The sequence below is a fragment of the Phodopus roborovskii genome, unplaced genomic scaffold, assembly GCF_943737965.1.
Source record: "Phodopus roborovskii unplaced genomic scaffold, PHOROB, whole genome shotgun sequence".
Taxonomy (NCBI): Eukaryota; Metazoa; Chordata; class Mammalia; order Rodentia; family Cricetidae; genus Phodopus; species Phodopus roborovskii.
In genome coordinates this window covers 10478156-10495908 of record NW_026126629.1, presented here as the reverse complement: position 1 = coordinate 10495908, position 17753 = coordinate 10478156, and the positions used below count along the sequence as shown (strand labels likewise).

The window sequence follows — 17753 nt, the reverse complement described above, 5'->3', positions numbered from 1 at the left end:
AAGCTGTAAACAAGCCCCTAATTTAATGTTTTCTTCTATTACTTACAGTGGCCATAGCGTCTCTTCACAGAAATGGAATAGAAACTAAGTTAGTAGCAAACCAAATCCAGCAACATTAACTACCCATCTGTATCAGAGAGGTAGTCTTCCTCATTGCCTTTGTGTCTCTTATAAGCAACCCTAGAAAAGAGAAGAATAAATCTGATTACTTGGGATGAGAATATGTGCAGTAAGAGGTCTCTATATCAGTGTCTGCCGGTCCAGAAATTTGTGTAGGGTTGTCACTGTCTTTCATTTTAGGTGCTATATCTCTATGTTGCTATCTGGGTTTACTCTCACAGATAATACCCTCTGGAGCATACTAAGGCTAAATTCCAACACTTATGCCTGTAGCAAGGCAAAGGGAGGCCTCTAGGACCCACTAGACAGTTTTCCTAGACCCTCCAAAGTGAACAGAGACATGTCAGAGGACATTTGTAAGAATAAACTTGATTCCTCGGACCAAGATTCTTCCAAAATGACTGCTCTAGAGACACTTGGAAATCTACATTAAGGAAACTTGTTAAGGCCACTGAAGTTTCACTTGGGAAATTACCTATAGAAGTACAGTGTCCATATAGCTATTCCTAATTCATATTTAGGGAATACTTTTTTTTACTAAGGAAAATGTATATAACCCCTTTCAAAGTGTACACTGTGTATATAGTCTACCAGTCTATGAATTAACACTAATCATAAAGTAATACTAATAGCAACCGAACTAGCTATTATGTTTCATTTGTGTTGAATTCTGTTTTGGACACATTATTTAATTTAATGTCTGTAACAAACTCTACAATGTGGGCTCTTTGTGGCCCTTTATCACTTACAGGTAAAGGAATAGACTTGAAAGGATCACAAGTCTCTTTTAGGACACCCAGATTGTTTTGGTGGGCCAATGTTTAAATTCATGTCTAACTTCAGAGTCTTTTAAAAACATCCATATTTAATTTGTTTACACTAAATAATCATGATGTTAGTTTAGATAAAGGCTTTCAAAATGAACCTGTGGTACCCTGGTGGTAAAATTTTCAGAGAAGGTGACATGTATTGCAGGGCCCTCTTCCAGGCCCACCAAAAGCCCTAGAAGTAAAGCTGCATTGACAGCAGGAGGGAATCCAGTTTTCTTAAGACCTTCATTTCTTAATGTTTACATTGTCCACTTATGGAAGATCTCTTTTCTTAACAAACAGGTTATGCTTCAATATGATACAGGCATTGGTAACACTAATCCTGGTGTCGTGTCAGATTTTCTTAAATAACCTGTGGGAATGCAGGGAAAATGAATTTAAATGAGAAGGTAAGTATATTAATTCTGAAGCAGATGATCTCAAGATAATGTTTACCTTCATTCCCTATCAATAGTCTCATCAAACAAACTTTTGACAAGCAATTCTATTTCACACAATGAGGGTGTGCTGGGCATGAGATGGGATGGCTTCTGATCAGATTAGAGCTCAGTGTTAATGAGAAAGATGGACTTTCTGAGGGGAACCCCAGCCTATCCTGGGTATAAGGTAGTCAAGGGAAATTTCCTACTGGAATTTATCTTAAAGCAACAGCTTCACAAATGCATAGAAATTGTCTAGATGAAAAGCTAAGAAAGAAAACCGGTGAGTTATTGTAGGTTCCAGCAATCCTATTCGCAAATATGCATGCAAGAGAAATGCAAACACAGGTTCACAAAGAAACTATCATAAGAATACTTATGCATTTTTCTTAATGGAAAAATGGAAATTATCCAAATGTTAATAAACTGTTTAACAGATAAAACGCGGTGTTTAATGGACTATTATTTGTCAAGAAAAGCAATAAAGTTCTTATTAAAAAATAAAGAATAAACTTGAATGAAGGCTGATGAGGACATGTGGCTGCTAGTCAGGCCAGTGAAAGTAGAGCCTCCTACTTTTCACTGGACAATCTTCCTCTGTGGAAGAACTAAAAAAATAACTGAATGTCATTTTGGGGACACATATGGGCTCACCCTCCTCAGATTCTCCTCTCTTTGGCTTCCTGCCCTCCTCTTCCTATGGAGCTCTCTGTCCCTCCCACACAAGAACCTGTCTTCCAAAGTCTAGGTCATGTAGATTTAGTCTTTCTCCACCTTTTCCATACAACAAAAGGAATGAAGGCTTTCTTCTGGGAGCAGAACTTTTCTTTATTTGGAAACTGTCTTTATTACACAAAATTTAGTTTTATGTAATATCCTATCAGGAAATTATGTGAAAAGAAATTGGATTTCTATTCCATTACTCACATTGATAAAATGGCTAGGGTAAGGAAAGGAAGCCAGCCCTACAAGTCTTGATCTAGTGACAAACCATGATCCAATAGAATGGAAAATGCAATAAATGCATGTATCATTCTCACTGAGAACTCTACAGGCTGTGTCCTGTCTTTAAGCATTGGTAAGTGGTCAGACCCTTCTCAACTTCTGCTCAAAGGGCATCCAAAGATCAACTCGCATTCACAGTAGCAAATTGATAAGAAGACAAAGGCCAATCAATTACAAAAATAAAGATGGAACAAAAATTTATAACAGTTTGAAGGAAAAACCCAAGTACTTGTAGCTGTTCTCCCAGTACCTAGGTTGAGCCATGAATGGTCTGAACTTATGTTTTCCATAGATGGTTGGTGTTAGAAATGCTTAGGCTCTCCAGGCTTGGTGTTTTTCTTCTTTTAAGTAGTGGGCTTTAAATATACATATAAAATTGTACATAATTTAAGTGTGTAGTTGAGTCACTTGTCACGGTGAACTTACCAACAGGGAATGCCTCTTCATATCCAAGAGTAGTCACCACCATGGCTCCCAAGAACATAAAATAATCTTCCTCCTTCATGCCTTTTACAAATAAAAAACATATTGTAGTATATGCTTTTTATCTGCCTTCATTCAGTTTTATGCTGTCACCTACACCCATATTTTTGAGGACACACCAGAATATTCATTCTTTTCTGCTGGTCACTATTCCCTTTCAAACCTTTCTTTCAACTTGGCCTCTTAGAAAATGTTGGCATGAACTTTTAAATTATTTTGCTTTGCTAGAGGGCTTTATTTGGAAATCCAATGTGTTTTAAAGTGACACCTCCTCCTGATGTCAGTTTGTTTTTATGTGCATTAATTTACTACATTTTAAACCTCACAACATATTGTAACCATTAATGTGTAATTTTGACTCTTCAAGTTGCTTTTACTTCATTTCCAAATCTGTTTCCTAGATGATTTTTCCTACTTCACTTAGTATTTATTTTATTTAGCAAATGTTCCCAAACAAATTTAAATTTTGATTGTGTGAAAACACTAACTTATCCTTAAAAATAATATAGGGGTCAGGACAGTAGGATGGTGTTAAAATAGTCACTAGTAATGGGAGGAAGAAGAGATATTCCTAGTGTATTCAGAATGCTAGGTCAGTTTTATTTTCTATTTGTGTTTTAAAGACATGTATCCATTAAATTCTATTTTTCTTCATTTCTTTTGAGACTACAACTGTCAGTCTTGCAGCTTTCCTGTTCAAGTTCACCCATTCTATACTTTTACAGATTTGCTTTGTCCAGTTTTTACCATTTATAGTATCCTGTGTACCCCCGTTTTTTGTATCTTTATAATTGAAGGTCTAAGAATTCCCTGTCCCCCTGAACTCAACTTTAATTGGTTCAGACTCCTTTTCTAATGAAACTATACACATTTTTTAAAAATGTCTTTCTGCTTTACATTCTGTTCCCTTTCATGGTAAATCTGGATAAGTGCACTGAGCAACAACCAGTTTACAGCCTAAATGTTCCACTGGCTTGAAATTAAAACAATTAGTCTACTCTTTTTTTTTTTTTTTTTTTTTTTTTTTTTTTTTTTTTTTATGCCTCACACAAATTTTCAAAACATGGACACAATAGAGCCAAATTCATTGCCAAAATACAACATGAATTGCCTTGATCACAGCACTGGTAGAATTCTTGTTTATACTATTTCTAAATTTCAGTAGAAATTCTAGTCTTTTGTACTACCAAAATGGCTCACTAAGGTATATGTGTATAGCATTCAAAGGCTTTGCTAGCCCGCAGCTCTAAATTTTTCTGCATTCCTTCCATGAACCAGTTCCAAAATCCTATAATCTATATGGCCAGATTTACACTAGCTACCATCACAATTATCTCAGTACAAATTTCTATACTAGTTTTTTATTGTTGTGACTAAATACCTGGTAAAAATTAGCTTAGGGGAAGCAGGAGGTTTTTCTGTTTTGCTGGGGTTTTGTTTTTGTTTTTTGTTTTTCAACTAAAGGTTTGAGATTATAGAGTCCACTATTACAGGGAAAGCTGCTTGCTCACATATGAGAAAACCAGAAAGAAAGCAGAGTTGGTCTCATGATTTAAAAAAGTAACTCTGCAAATTCTCTGCATGGAATGAATAAATTTCTCTCTTTTATCACCTTACTGAAGATGTACCCAATACTTATTTTGACATATCTGACAAGCACAAAATTATCATTGTATACGAAGACCATAATTTATTTGTTCAGTTTCTTCTTAATGGACTCTGGTTTTTACTTTTCTTTATCAAACATTTCAACACGGAGAAAAATAAAAATAGCAAAATAAACACCCTTCTATTCACCACCAAGATTCAACAATGTTGGCATTTTATGTCTGTTCTTCATAAATTCTGTGGCACACATCTTCTATGGTACTTTTCATCAACATCACAACATGTTCAACAGTTTTGTCTATTACTTTAGTAATATAGAATAGTACATTGAAGAATATTTATGTACAGTGTTCTCCATTCTCTACAAGGAAAATCCATACTGAATACCCAAAGCTGTGAACAGTATAGAATCACGTATTTAATATATATCTCCTGTGCATATATTATCTATGTCTTAATTTGCTTTCTATTGTTATGATAAACAACAGGAGCAGAAAGAAAGAAAGAAAGAAAGAAAGAAAGAAAGAAAGAAAGAAAGGAAGGAAGGAAGGAAGGAAGGAAGGAAAACAAAGAAACCTTGGAGAGGAAAGGGTTTGTTTCTGCTTACAGTTTGCAGTCCATCATGAGGGGAAGTTGGGGCAGGAACTCCAGTTAGGAACCTGGAGGCAGGAACTGGAGCAGAGATCACGAAGGAATGCTGCTTACTGCCTTTCTTTCCATGGTTTCCTCAGCCTAATTTCTTATACAATCCTGGATCACCTGCTAATGAGTGTCAGTGGCCCCAGTGGGCCCTCCTACATCAATCATTATTCAAGAAAAATGACCCATACATTTGCCTACAGGCCAATCTGATGGAGGCATTTTCCCTGTTGGAGGTTGATCTTCCTGAAATACTCCATTTTATGTCAAGTTGAGAAAAAAATTAACCAATACAACCTATAAATGGTTTTTCCAGTAAAACATGATAAAAGATTAATAGCAAAAGGACTATAAAATAACAACAGTTATAAAATATATATATATATAGTAAAAGTAACTGAAATCCCTCTCTCTCCTCTCTCCTTCCTTCTCTCGTCCTATCATGCTTTCCTCTTTCCTTTTCCTCTCTCCGCTTTTATCCCCTCTTCTCTCTTGTGCTATAATATGTGCCACATGCTAAACAAAAAGGTAATATTTATTCTAGACAAGAAAAAGGTTTTATCACATTATTGACCATGAAATTTAAAACTTGTGAATTATTTTTGTCATTTTTTTCAACTTCATATTCCCAATCAGTATTGGAAAATAAAAGAAACCACAGAAAATGAGACTGTAGACAAGATGAAAAGTTATATATTCTAGTCTTATTTGGCTCATTTATACCTGTGTATAAACAAAACATATTCTAAGTGCTGGGGTTGCTGGTTCAAAGTATAGGTGTGTTTAAGTTTTCAATGAATAACTTGAATATAGTTTTTTTTTTTAGGGAATTTGTAACAATTTGCAGTCCCAAAGAACAGCATGTAGATGTAGGATCTCCTGTGATGAGGAAATTTTTGATGTTTTCTGTGGATGTCTCATCAGGTGACCTTGGCATCCTATGATACAATTAGTTAATTAGCACTTGAGACTCTCCATCTTTATTAAAGCATTGGAGTTGTTTTTTAAGAACAAGGACATTTTACTGAGCTTTACTGTCCTCTGAAAGAAGCAAATATCACTAGGATATGAATACTGAACTTTCAACTCTGATTATCTAACTATATCCAAATCATTAAAGAATCCAATCACCTGCTCACACATAAAAGAGAATTCCATTCATAGTAGCACTTTCAAACATGAAGCAAAGGAAAGACTTGCCTGTAGAGAGAAGGCCAGCCTTGTGTGGTGAATCTCTGTAGGGGGTTATTGTAGTACTGTAGTATTGTAGTTTTATCCCCTTCATACTTTCCTATCATGGAGGATGAAATAGAGTGTTTCCTTCCACACAGATAACTCAAATACTATGATGACCAAGAATGTGTTTATTTTTATATGAAGACAATTGCCAGAGCTTATTCTACTTACTTCAGACAAAATTAATTGAGAGCCTGCTTTGTCAAACTGTTTAGGCAGTGTTGAGCAAGAAAACAAAAAATATCTTTCCCTGAAGGAGTAAAAGCTGAACACTTTGCCATTGGCTGGTGGACATCAGCAGAGCAGGCATGCCTTCTGAATAACCAGTTGAGCAATGGTTAATTAATTACAATAGGATCTTTGTTTTACTTTTCAGTTTCATGAAGTATTTTCCGCCATCACTGAGCATGATGCTCTCCTACAATTTTGACATTAGCAGCTAACATTTGTAAAGCTTTAACAAAATTGGATGTTTGTTTCATTTTCTTTTATTTAAAATGGTGTATTTTCCTATATAGTAGATCCTGATCATACTTTCCCCTCCCCATACTCCCCCCAGTTCCTTCCTACCTCCCCTCCAGCCTATATCCTCCCCCTGTTTGTCTCTCATTAGAAAAGAACAGGCTTCTAAGAGATAACAAGCAATCCTGACAAAATAAAGTACAATAGATGAAGCAGAAAGTATCATATTAAAGTTGGATATGGCCACCTTACCGGAGTGAAAGAGTCCCAAGACCAGGTACAAGTATCAGAAACTCACTTGTTCTCACAGCCAGGAGTACCATGAAAATACCAAGCTAATAACTGTAATATGCATGCAGAAGACTTGGGGTAGGTCCCTGTAAGCCCTGTGCTTGCCACTTCAATCTCTGTGAGATCATATACTCCTCGCAAGACAATTACAGAGCAGGTGTCTTTCCTCCCTACACAGGACAAGGAATATTACCCAGGGACTTAGTCAAAACAGCCCAAGAGGCCAGCTTGCCTATATACACACTGCCTCCACAGCCTATCCTTACTTAGATTTTTATCTATTTGTTTTCCAGACACACCTTTACTACAGTCTCCACTCAAAAGTATTTTGGAGTCTTTGTGTCTTTCTTTTCAAAGACTCTTGTGTCAAGTAATTATATTAAATAAACATTTTCCAGTCACCTCTCTGAGGGGCTGGAAGGCTATCCAGGAGCCCTTAAACATGGGCTTTTTCTAATTCAGTTTCATTTGATCTTATTTGGATTGCTGCATCAGCAGAGAGGCTTATCAGGGTGCAGAAACTTTTCACTTTCCTCACTTAGTAATGTGCTATTGAAAACTTCTCTCTCATTCATTATGTGTACACAGTGTACTAATGTGTGAAAGATCTTTCCCCATTTCTGTCTTACTGATAAAAAAAAATGGTTTTGGAGAGGTGGTTGTGCATTATAATATAAGTGAATTTGGACATAATAATACCAGTTACATTCACCATAATATTATTGAGGATATTTTTGTGTAATTATTAGTATTTTGTTCTAGACATTAATCTATGTACATTACATGTAAATCATCCAGTCTTCATGTTATATTACTTTTACTTTTTTTTTTAAAGACAAAGCAACACACAGAAATTAAGTCATCTAATCTGCAAATTATGTATAGTATATATATGTTAAATGTACTAAATACAAGGGATAATATTAAGATATCTAATAAAATAAATTATAATTTTTACAGCTTGATCAATATGTCACATTGTCTTTTTGACTAGGCTATAAATTTATATACTTCTGTTAGCAGTGCATGAAACTTTTTGAACTTTCTAAATTCTTCCATGTATTAATCAGTCATTGTAAAACCTTGGAATTTGTAACAAAGGTGAAAACTCAAATTCTTTTTCCTTATGTTACTTTAATTATGAATAAGTGCAGGCTAATTTTCACATAATTACTAATAATGCATAATACCTCTTCTGTCAACATTATAAATATTCTTTGCTATTGCACTGTATCAACTTACAAGATTTCCTAGTAGGCAAAAAATAAAACCAGTTTTTTATCCTTACAAATTTCAAATGCTTTCTCAGCTTTACTTTTTAATTTATTATTTACAAATTTTAGCTGAATTTTTTAAGGTTCTATATTTATTTTTTCATGTGCACAAGTATGGGATGCTACCAAAAAATTTGGGGGTTGGAGAGCTCAGCTATTAAAGGCTAGGCTCACAACCATAAAAGACAATTTTCATCATGGAGATTGCACAGAAAATGAAAAAAAAATGTTCAGACCCTTCCTCCCAGATCAAACCAAAGCTTCAAAGTCCAGAAAGCAATGCTGACAGCTATCTATAGCTATCCCCAAAGAAAAAGCCACACATCACCACTCTCCCGAAATCCAGGACGCCAGCCCACATGTCTTCATTAGCGTGCTCTGTTGAAACACTATTTAACCTGTGTCTGAGTTGCACCCCTAAATTGCGAATTCTCAGAAGGAAGACAGAAGACAATACTCTTGTGTTCATTGTGGGTGTCAAGGACAAGGGGCACCAGATCACACTGATACAGAAGCTCTGTGACACCGATATGTCAACACCCTGATGACCCCGGTCAAGAGAAATCTGGATCATCTAAAGTCCAGCTGGCTCCTTATAAGTGTACATTTTTCTCTATAAAGAAAATACCATGTGCTTTTGTCACAGATGTTGGCCTGGGTATGGGTTCATTTGAGTCTGTTGAAAGAAAGCTAAAAGACATTTTAAGAATGAACTTAGCCTTCCTCAGCTCCAGCCTAGATGGACTGACCCATTTTCCCTTCACTCAGGGCATTTTAATTTTTTCTCAATATTTACACTTAGCTAGTTGATTTCCATATGCTCAAAACAACTTGAATGATGCTTCCAAAGTGCAAATTCTCGATTTGTCAGGTACCAACCACGGTTATCCAGTTTCCTTGGGAAACTCTCAGACAAGATTCACATGGTGACAAGAGAAACAAAGGGTATTTCCTAAACAAAAGACCGATTAGGGCTAGGTGCTACCACTCTAGAGTGTAGATCAGCAGGAAGCCTGCCTCATGCTTTTCCTATTTCTTTTTTATTTAATGTCTATCTTCCTTACCACCAAACTTTGCATCTATTTTCTCTGTCCTTTCTTACCCTCTTCCTTTCTATATATTTGTTCCTTTCTTTCTGTTTTGACCTCAGTGCAGAAAACTAATCATATTCGTAAAAAAAAGTAAGCTCATTGGGATTAAGGCTGTGTGTTAAGCTTCCACATTTGAATTTATTGCATTTCCCGGTGCCAACTCTAGTCCCTACTACTCTCCCTGCCCCATACCATCCTGCTCAAGGATATTTGGAATGTGTCCCTAACTAAGCCCCATTTCAAAGGACAGCTGACTGTTTCTGTCTCTCTGTGATGGTTGATTTTGACTGTAGACTTAACACAGTGTAGACTCCCCTGGAAAGGACTCTCAGTGAAGGATTGTCTAGATTAGGCTGGCCTGTGGGGATGTCTGTGAAGAAATTTCTTAATTCACTTAACTGAGGTAGGAAGAACCACCTGAATGTTGACTGCATCATTTTGTAGGCTGGATTCAAGAATATTTAAACTGGAAAAAAGCAAGCTGAGCATGCATGCTAGTGTGTTCGTCTGTGCATATGATGTGATCAGTCACTTCAGGGTTCTGAGGGTTTGAATTCTGTGATAATGGACTGTAACTAGGTCTGTGAGCAAATCAACCCTTCCCGCCTTAAGTGGTTTTTGTTCAGGTATTTCACCATAAAGGTAAAGAAATCAGGGCACTCATTATCCATCTAGTTGCCACTTCTGTTTACACATGCAAAGATCATGCAACTTATTTGCGTGGAATATTTCAGTTTACATATGCCTTTGCATTCAAGATCTTTCTACATATTAGTAATGTTATCCAGCACTGTGTTTTATTATATGCCCATCTGGCTTCCTGACTTGCATAACCCTTAATTATACATTCCCATAGATGTGGGCATCTTTGTGGCTATGCTTAAACAATGGGAGGCTAAGCATTCTCACCTTTGTATGACCTCACTGAGTACCAGCCAGATTCCAATAGAATACTCATTTTTCCTTTTCAATGCTGCCACATTGCTCTCCAGAATAAAGTATAATTTTCTATGTTCAATAGCAGTAGCATGTTCTCCCCTCTCTATCTTGGCCAACACTAGGAATTATCTGATATAAGAGTCTTTGCCAATACTAAGTACAAAATTAGATCCATTTCTTTTGAATTGCATTTTCTGATTATAAGTAAGATTGAGCATCTCTTCAAATTTTTTGTTAGCTATTCAATTTTCATATCTTTTCAGTAGTGTAATAATTGTGGCAGTTGGCAGATGAAGAATGGGGTGACTTAAACTGAATAGTTTCTACAATCCTATCTCAGTATAAGCTTCTGGGTCCAAGTTAAGTCTTTTCAACTACATATATATTATCAAGTTGTTATCTGTCTGCTGTTCTAGTTGGGGTTGTGCTTCAAGCAGATCTGTGACCCAGTTATCTATTTTGGTCTTCCTGCTGTGTGTTCTGAGTGATTGATCAGGAGCTGCTTTGGAATGGGCACTATGAATGTCAAATACGTTCTTCACGTATTATTATTATGTTTGTTTCTATTTAAATATTTTAATACAAGTATTTGCAACTATGCCCACAGAATGAAAAATCAGCAAAATAAGAAAGTGGAATTTTCTAGGAAATGGATTTGAAAGCTACAAATAATTGTTCTTAAAATTAATATATGTAACTGTCAAAAGGCTCAAGCATTCAGAAACCAGTATGAAAATTCAGGTGACCATTTGTTTGATCCAGCAATAATAGTCTTAATTACAGGACCAAAAAATTACAAAACAGAGGTTTTATCTGAGGCTTGACACAGCAGGCATGTGTAGTTTTCATTTTGCGATACTGTGTTTCATTTTATTATCTGTTTTGTTGTTGTTGTTGTTGTTGTTGTTTTGGCTTCTTAAGACAAGGTTTCTCTGTATTGCTTTGGAGCCTGTCCTGGAACTAGCTCTGTAGACCAGGCTGGCCTCGAACTTACAGAGATCTGCCTGTCTCTGCCTCCCAAGTACTGTGATTAAAGGTGTGAGCCACCAAGCCCCACAGTTTTATTACCTTTTTGAAGCAAGTTCTCATTTATCTCAGACTGTCCTCAACCAGGCTGTCCTCAGACTTGCTAGGTACATTATGTAGAACTTGAATTTCATTGTTGTTGTTATCTGTTTGTTTTTATTTGTTTGTTTGTTTTGAGACAGGGTCTCATGTAGTTCAAGCTAGTCACAAACTCTGTGGATCTAAGGATGACCCTAAAGGTTTAATCCTCCTCTTAGCCTCCCTTGCTATGGCTAGTATGTAGCACCATGCTCAGCTTTATACAGTGACAGGAATTCATGTCAGGGCTCTGTGCATGCTGGGCAAGTCCTCTACCAAACGAGCTACATCTCATAACACAGACATGTCAATTTGTGGGATAATGCTGCATCAAAGGGGAGAGAGTTGGGGCTGAAGAGATGGTTTGGTGGTTAAGAGAACTTGATGCTCTTCTAGAAGTCTGGAGTTCCAGTCTAATTCCCAGAATCTATATCAAGTGGCTCACAATAACCTATAATTTCATCTCCAGGGTATTCAAAACCCTCTTCTGTCATCTACAGACACCCACACATACATACATTGTATAAACTCATATATAGAGGGAGATACATATAAATTAAAGTGAACATAAATCACTTTGTTTAAAAAGAAGAATAAATAGTGGCAATCATTAAACTATACTTAATTTGGAATTAATTCTTGATTTAATTTTTATTTGCAATTTTATCATAGTATTTTTATTAATTTAAAACTTATTGGTAAAGTAATTTTGAGACTAGATAATTAATGATAAGCTATATTGTCTATGTCCTAAGAGAGGAACATTTTGTAAAATCTCAACATCATTGAACAAGTCTTCAGGGATCAATACAGGATAAGACAGCAAGCAATGAGGAGGTGAAGAATGGAAGCAATGGGCTGCAATGAGAGTGTCTGCCATCTGAAAAGCCTGAAGTTTTGAAGAGTGATTAAGGGTTTATATGTTATATTGGTCTTTAAGAACAGCCAATCTAAAACGAAACATGTGCTAAGTGTTCTATTAAGAAACAGCACAGTGACAAGAAATGCTATTAGCATCCATAATTGTAGGATTCAAAGTATTGACCCAATTTACCTCACACAGTATCTGAACAAGGGCATGTTTGTTAAGTCCTTAGATTGCTGAGCTGTCCAGTGAAGCAAGTGAAGATTTCTATGGCAGCCTGTGTGACTCGGATCTATCTCTTGGGGATGAATTCATATTTGGTATGAGGATATATCTCTGCCCCCATCTACATGATGATAGGTGATGAGATGACTAGGTCAGATTCCATCACTGGAATAGCATGCCTACCTGAACTCTTTAAATAGGAACCTCTGGATGCCAATGAAAAATGTTGAAGGACTCATGTATCACAGTATGTCTTCCTTAAAGAGTTTTATATTATACTCATAGCAGATGTAGAAAAGTATATATGCTGATGTTTTCTATATGCTAATCCCTATGTAAATACATCAATCTGTATGCAATTCAATGGCCAAATATTTTCTATCCAGATGTCTTCAAAACACCTGAAAATAATTACATTTGACAGCGAATATAGTGCCTTCTCACAGACCCCCCTACTTGCACCCTCCCTCCCTAGTCAAATCATTCTTGATTTCTCCACTCCCTCACTTCCCACAACCAAACTCCCTCTGAACTCTGTCTGTCTGTCTGTCTCTCTCTCTTTCTCTCTGTCTGTATGTCTGTGTACACATATGCCCATGCATGTGAAAGTAGGACTCAGAACAACCTTAGGTACTATTTCTCTTTGTCTTTAAGGCAGAGTGTCTCTGTGGTACAGAATTCACCTTGTACCCTAGGTTGACTGGGTAGTGACTCTAGGGATCTGCTTGCCCCTCTCCAACATAGGAATATTGAGCATGTGCCACTGAATCCAGATTTTTTTGTTCTGTTTTTTTTTTTTTTTTTTTTTTTTTTTTTTTTTGATATTTGATTTTTGGTTCTTGGTTTTTGAGACGAGGTTTTTCAGTAAACAGTCCTGGCTTTCTTGGCACTCACACTGCAGACCAGATCCACATTATTAAATGTGTATTCTGAAGAACAAATTTCATTCTTTTGTAGACAAGGCAGTCATGACTGTGCTATCTCAAAAGCACCACTGAACACTAACTATTGCACCGTCTGTGTATTAGTCAAATCTATCAACCTCCCTGAAGCTGTTATCAGAAAACTAATATGCAGCATTATCATTGGATTTTTCTATTTGAGTAATGATGGGTCACTAGCCGAGACTCTAACCCAACATCTGGAACGGGGTAGGCATTGCAAAAACACTTCGAAATCACTTAAATTTTATTTGAGAAAAAAATTTAAACATAAACAAGAATTCAATGAAGATAAAGTTCTACAAAAATGGTAAAATGCTTTCAAAGTCTAGGATACTTAAGAGAATCCACTTATGTAATCTTTCTCCTTAAATAAAATACATGTTTAGCTCCTTCTTTGTGTTGGACAATGTGTTGTACCTGCCAGTAAAGTGTATTTCACCATAACAACTTCACACACACTTACACATAAAGTGCCAGAGAGTGAAAATATCAAGAGCCTTAAAAATAATGGCAACTCCAATATTTTCATACTTGTTTTTCTCTAAACCCTTGGGAAATAAACAAAGATATTAAAACTCTCATAATTTATAGATAAGAAATTAAGGCTTAGAGGAGATAAAACTCAAATACAGGCTTCCTTGATTTTCTTTGAGTGTTATCCTCATCATATTACTAAGTGCATAAGGTAGATTTGGCTGTCCCAGCCATACCCATTTCCAGTACATGCAGAGAGTGAAGACAACTTCTTGTTTCATTTTAATAAGAAGCTTTGAATCTTAACCACTCTTACTTTCCAAAACTCACCTGTGTGGCAGTTTGAATGAGAATGCCCCCATAGAGTTATGCATGTAAATGCTTGCTCCCCAACTGGTGGTGCTATGGAAGCTATGGAATCTTTAAGAGGCAGGACCTTTCTGGTGCCCATCACTTAGGGAAGGATTTGGGTCATATGTGTAGATAATAATGTGATGTCTCTGCTTACTTCTCCTGCAGCTATGCTATTCCTTGTCTGTCATTGTGGACTTGATCACTGTGGGCCATGAGCAAAAAAATAACAATTTCTTTTCTTAAGTTGCTTTTAATCATCATAGTTTATTACAGCAACAATACATCCCCTCTGCTTTTTAATTCAATTAGTTCTAGTCATATCCAGTGATTTTTACATTTCTAATTAGTTTTGAGATGAGATCAATGATACTGGTACCAGGGATCACAGAGCAAGGACAGCTACAACCTTGTACAGCTTCTATATCCTTGTAATAGCCAAAGTGGGTTTATGTCCCCACACCAGCAGGCCTAGGGTATGTACTGTAGTTGTAAACTACCTTAACAAGTGAACTGATTTTATTTCACAATAACACCTTCTGATCATCACCTTTAAGATGTGTAAATAACTTCAATGCAGAATTCCTAAGGTCTGACACTGTTGTTCAGGTTCTTACTCATTGTTTTTGTTTTGTTTTGTTTTTTGAGACAAGGTTTCTCTGTATTGCTTTGGAGCCTGTCCTGGAACTAGCTCTGTAGAGCAGGTTGGCCTCGAACTCACAGAGATACACCTGCCTATGCCTTCCAATCTTACTTGTTTTTGGTATAGCCTTTAGTCCCTGTATTCATATTCCACACTGATTAAAACTTTGCTTCATTGAATAGTATAACCATCACCTTGTATATGGGTTGGTGAAAACCACATATAAAAATGGTACCTGCCTTTGGAAAGAAGACTCCAGTGAGGAAACAGATGTGAATTTAGCATAAATCAAAACAATGCTGAAGTTCTTCACTCACAGACCTCTATGTTCAAGGCTACTTACAAAGATTAGAGGAAAGGAAATCAAGAGTTGTGTGGAGCTTATACCCCAAAAGGTAATATATTTGACAACCCAGCAATATGAAGGCCATAGAGAAAACCCAACATCTGACCTTAGCCTCAGTACACTCTTGAGTGAGGCTTATTGTTTTTCTGGACCTTTACAAAATCTGCTACAAACTTGAATAATCACAGTGTCTACCTCACAGAACAGCTATTGCTCTTTGAAGGTCGGGACTGGTTTGGGGTTTCCTTTTAGTTCCTGTTCTTCCAGCCAGGAAATGCACAGTAGAAAGTTTTCTGTAAATATTCTATAAAAACTCATTAGGTAAATTGAGGAAAACTGTTTGATAGCTAAGAGATAACAAAAATAAGATATCAGAATGGGCCCTGGTTCTTAGTAAGACCCTCAATGGCTCTGCTTATTGCTACAATTTTATTGAAGAATAAATACTAAGTACCAGTACCACAGCATGAACTTCATGAACAAAGAGAAAAATTACATTAACACAACTGTTTCCATGTTTGATATATGATTCAAAAGAGGATAGAATTACCTCTTCAAAAGACAACTTGTTAAGTCAATCAGAACTCTAACAAGAAATCTTAATCTTCACTCCTATGTCTAAAATTTATTTAAACATCTTTCTTTACATAAATACTCTGAATTTTCAAGTAATCTACCATGTCTCTCTTGCTATTATTGGTTATCAACATTTCTTGTTTGCATTGAGAAGTGAGTTATTTCCCTCAGAGATTCCTCCACTTTGATCTCTATGTTTTCGTGGTACATGGTACCTTTCTGCTGATTTGAGAGTAAAGGAAAGAGCTCAGATCTGCTCTCTATGTATTTTTATTGTTTTTGAAGATCTGTATGGTATTGAGTAAGAGGTTTGCCTGTTTGTTGCTGTTTTGTTCTTCTTGTAGAACTCCTAAAGTCTAGTATAACTTGCAGAATGTGCCTGTGTTTGTTATAACGTAGTCAGTGATTTCTTTGGCAGCTTTATCTATAAAGACAGAAGAAAGAATACCAAATCCAGACAAGGATTTTTCATGTTGAAAATCTCTGTGTGGGATTTAATGTGCTTTCTCTTCGTACTTGATTCCATAGGCTCAAAATCATGAGGGAAATAAAATCTTATCTTTTAAGGGGTAAATGCCAAAAAAACATCATTTGTCACTTTGTTCAAAGGATTTGGGGTTATTTTCTAGAAAAAAATATAGAATGCTGATTTAGCAAGAGTTCATAAAGGAAGGTTGGAGCTTAGTTTCCAGTAACCCCAACATTTTGTGCTTTCTTGATGTGATAGAATTCATTTTCAATCATAGCAAATTACCTGAGTTTTCACTGAAAAGTAAGTCATGTGGGCCAATAGCAAAACTGTAGTTATTCTGATGTACATGCTATTCATTTATTCCCCTCATTTTTTCCAATTTCTGCTAGCAATCATATCTGACTTGAATATTTTAATCATAAGATCCAAAATATCTTCTGTGAGACAGGAAATGTGTAAAATTCCTAGTTGAGATTCTCTGCAACAAAATACAGACTAATAAGAGAAACATAACAGAATTCTAATATTAGGCAGATGATCTCCAACTTAAAATGGTTCAAAATACATATGTATTTGTTAAAAATTCTGGGATAAATATTGGATTTTAATTTTTTCTAGGCTATGGGTGAAATATTTTCTCACAATTCTGGGCAGTAAGAAAGAGCTGTAGTTTCCAGCAACCAGCATAATAAAGAGGAGAAACAACCAATATTTGGCAGCATGTATAGCTAAGTCTAGAGGCTGTTACTGACATAGCAAGTCAAAAACAACCCCTACCTCCCATTTATGTAAAACAAAACACAAAGGTGAATTCATTGTCATAACTCAATTTCCTGGACTTTAGGTCTAAATCATCGATATTAATTTCCTATTGCCATTAGAGGTGCTTGTGATAATCAAACTTATGTGAAGGTTTATTTGGGCTCACAGTTTTGGCAGTTTTGATCTATAAATGTTTCACACAATTTGAGGGTGGGGACATTGTGAAGAAACACATCATTGTGGGAACACAAGGCACAAAGCAAAGCAGGAATTGTCAGTTAAGAACTGTAAAGAAGCAAAAGAAAAGAAAAAAGGAGAGAAGTAGAGGAATGTCTCACACTCTCTGCTTCAGAGCCACACACCTAAGCCTAAAGATATCCCACTGGAAACCATCTCTTAAAGGTCCTATCATCCCCCAATAGTGCCAGGCTGGAGATTCAGCCTTTCACCTACAGGCTCAGGGGACATTCCAGATCCAAACTGTACTGCTCTTCTTCTCTGACATGATAAAGGGTGTGGAGAAAGACTTATTTAATAATTGAAAGAAAATGGCGTGCTTTGTGATGGTGTCATTCTGGTGCTTTAGATTCAACT

General features: G+C 36.2%; 1 protein-coding gene across 1 annotated transcript in view; it reads right to left on the bottom strand.

Moving 5' to 3' along the window:
* Positions 1–17753, bottom strand: part of LOC127238325 (ubiquitin-40S ribosomal protein S27a-like) — an 857069-nt gene that overhangs the window by 750009 nt on the left and 89307 nt on the right.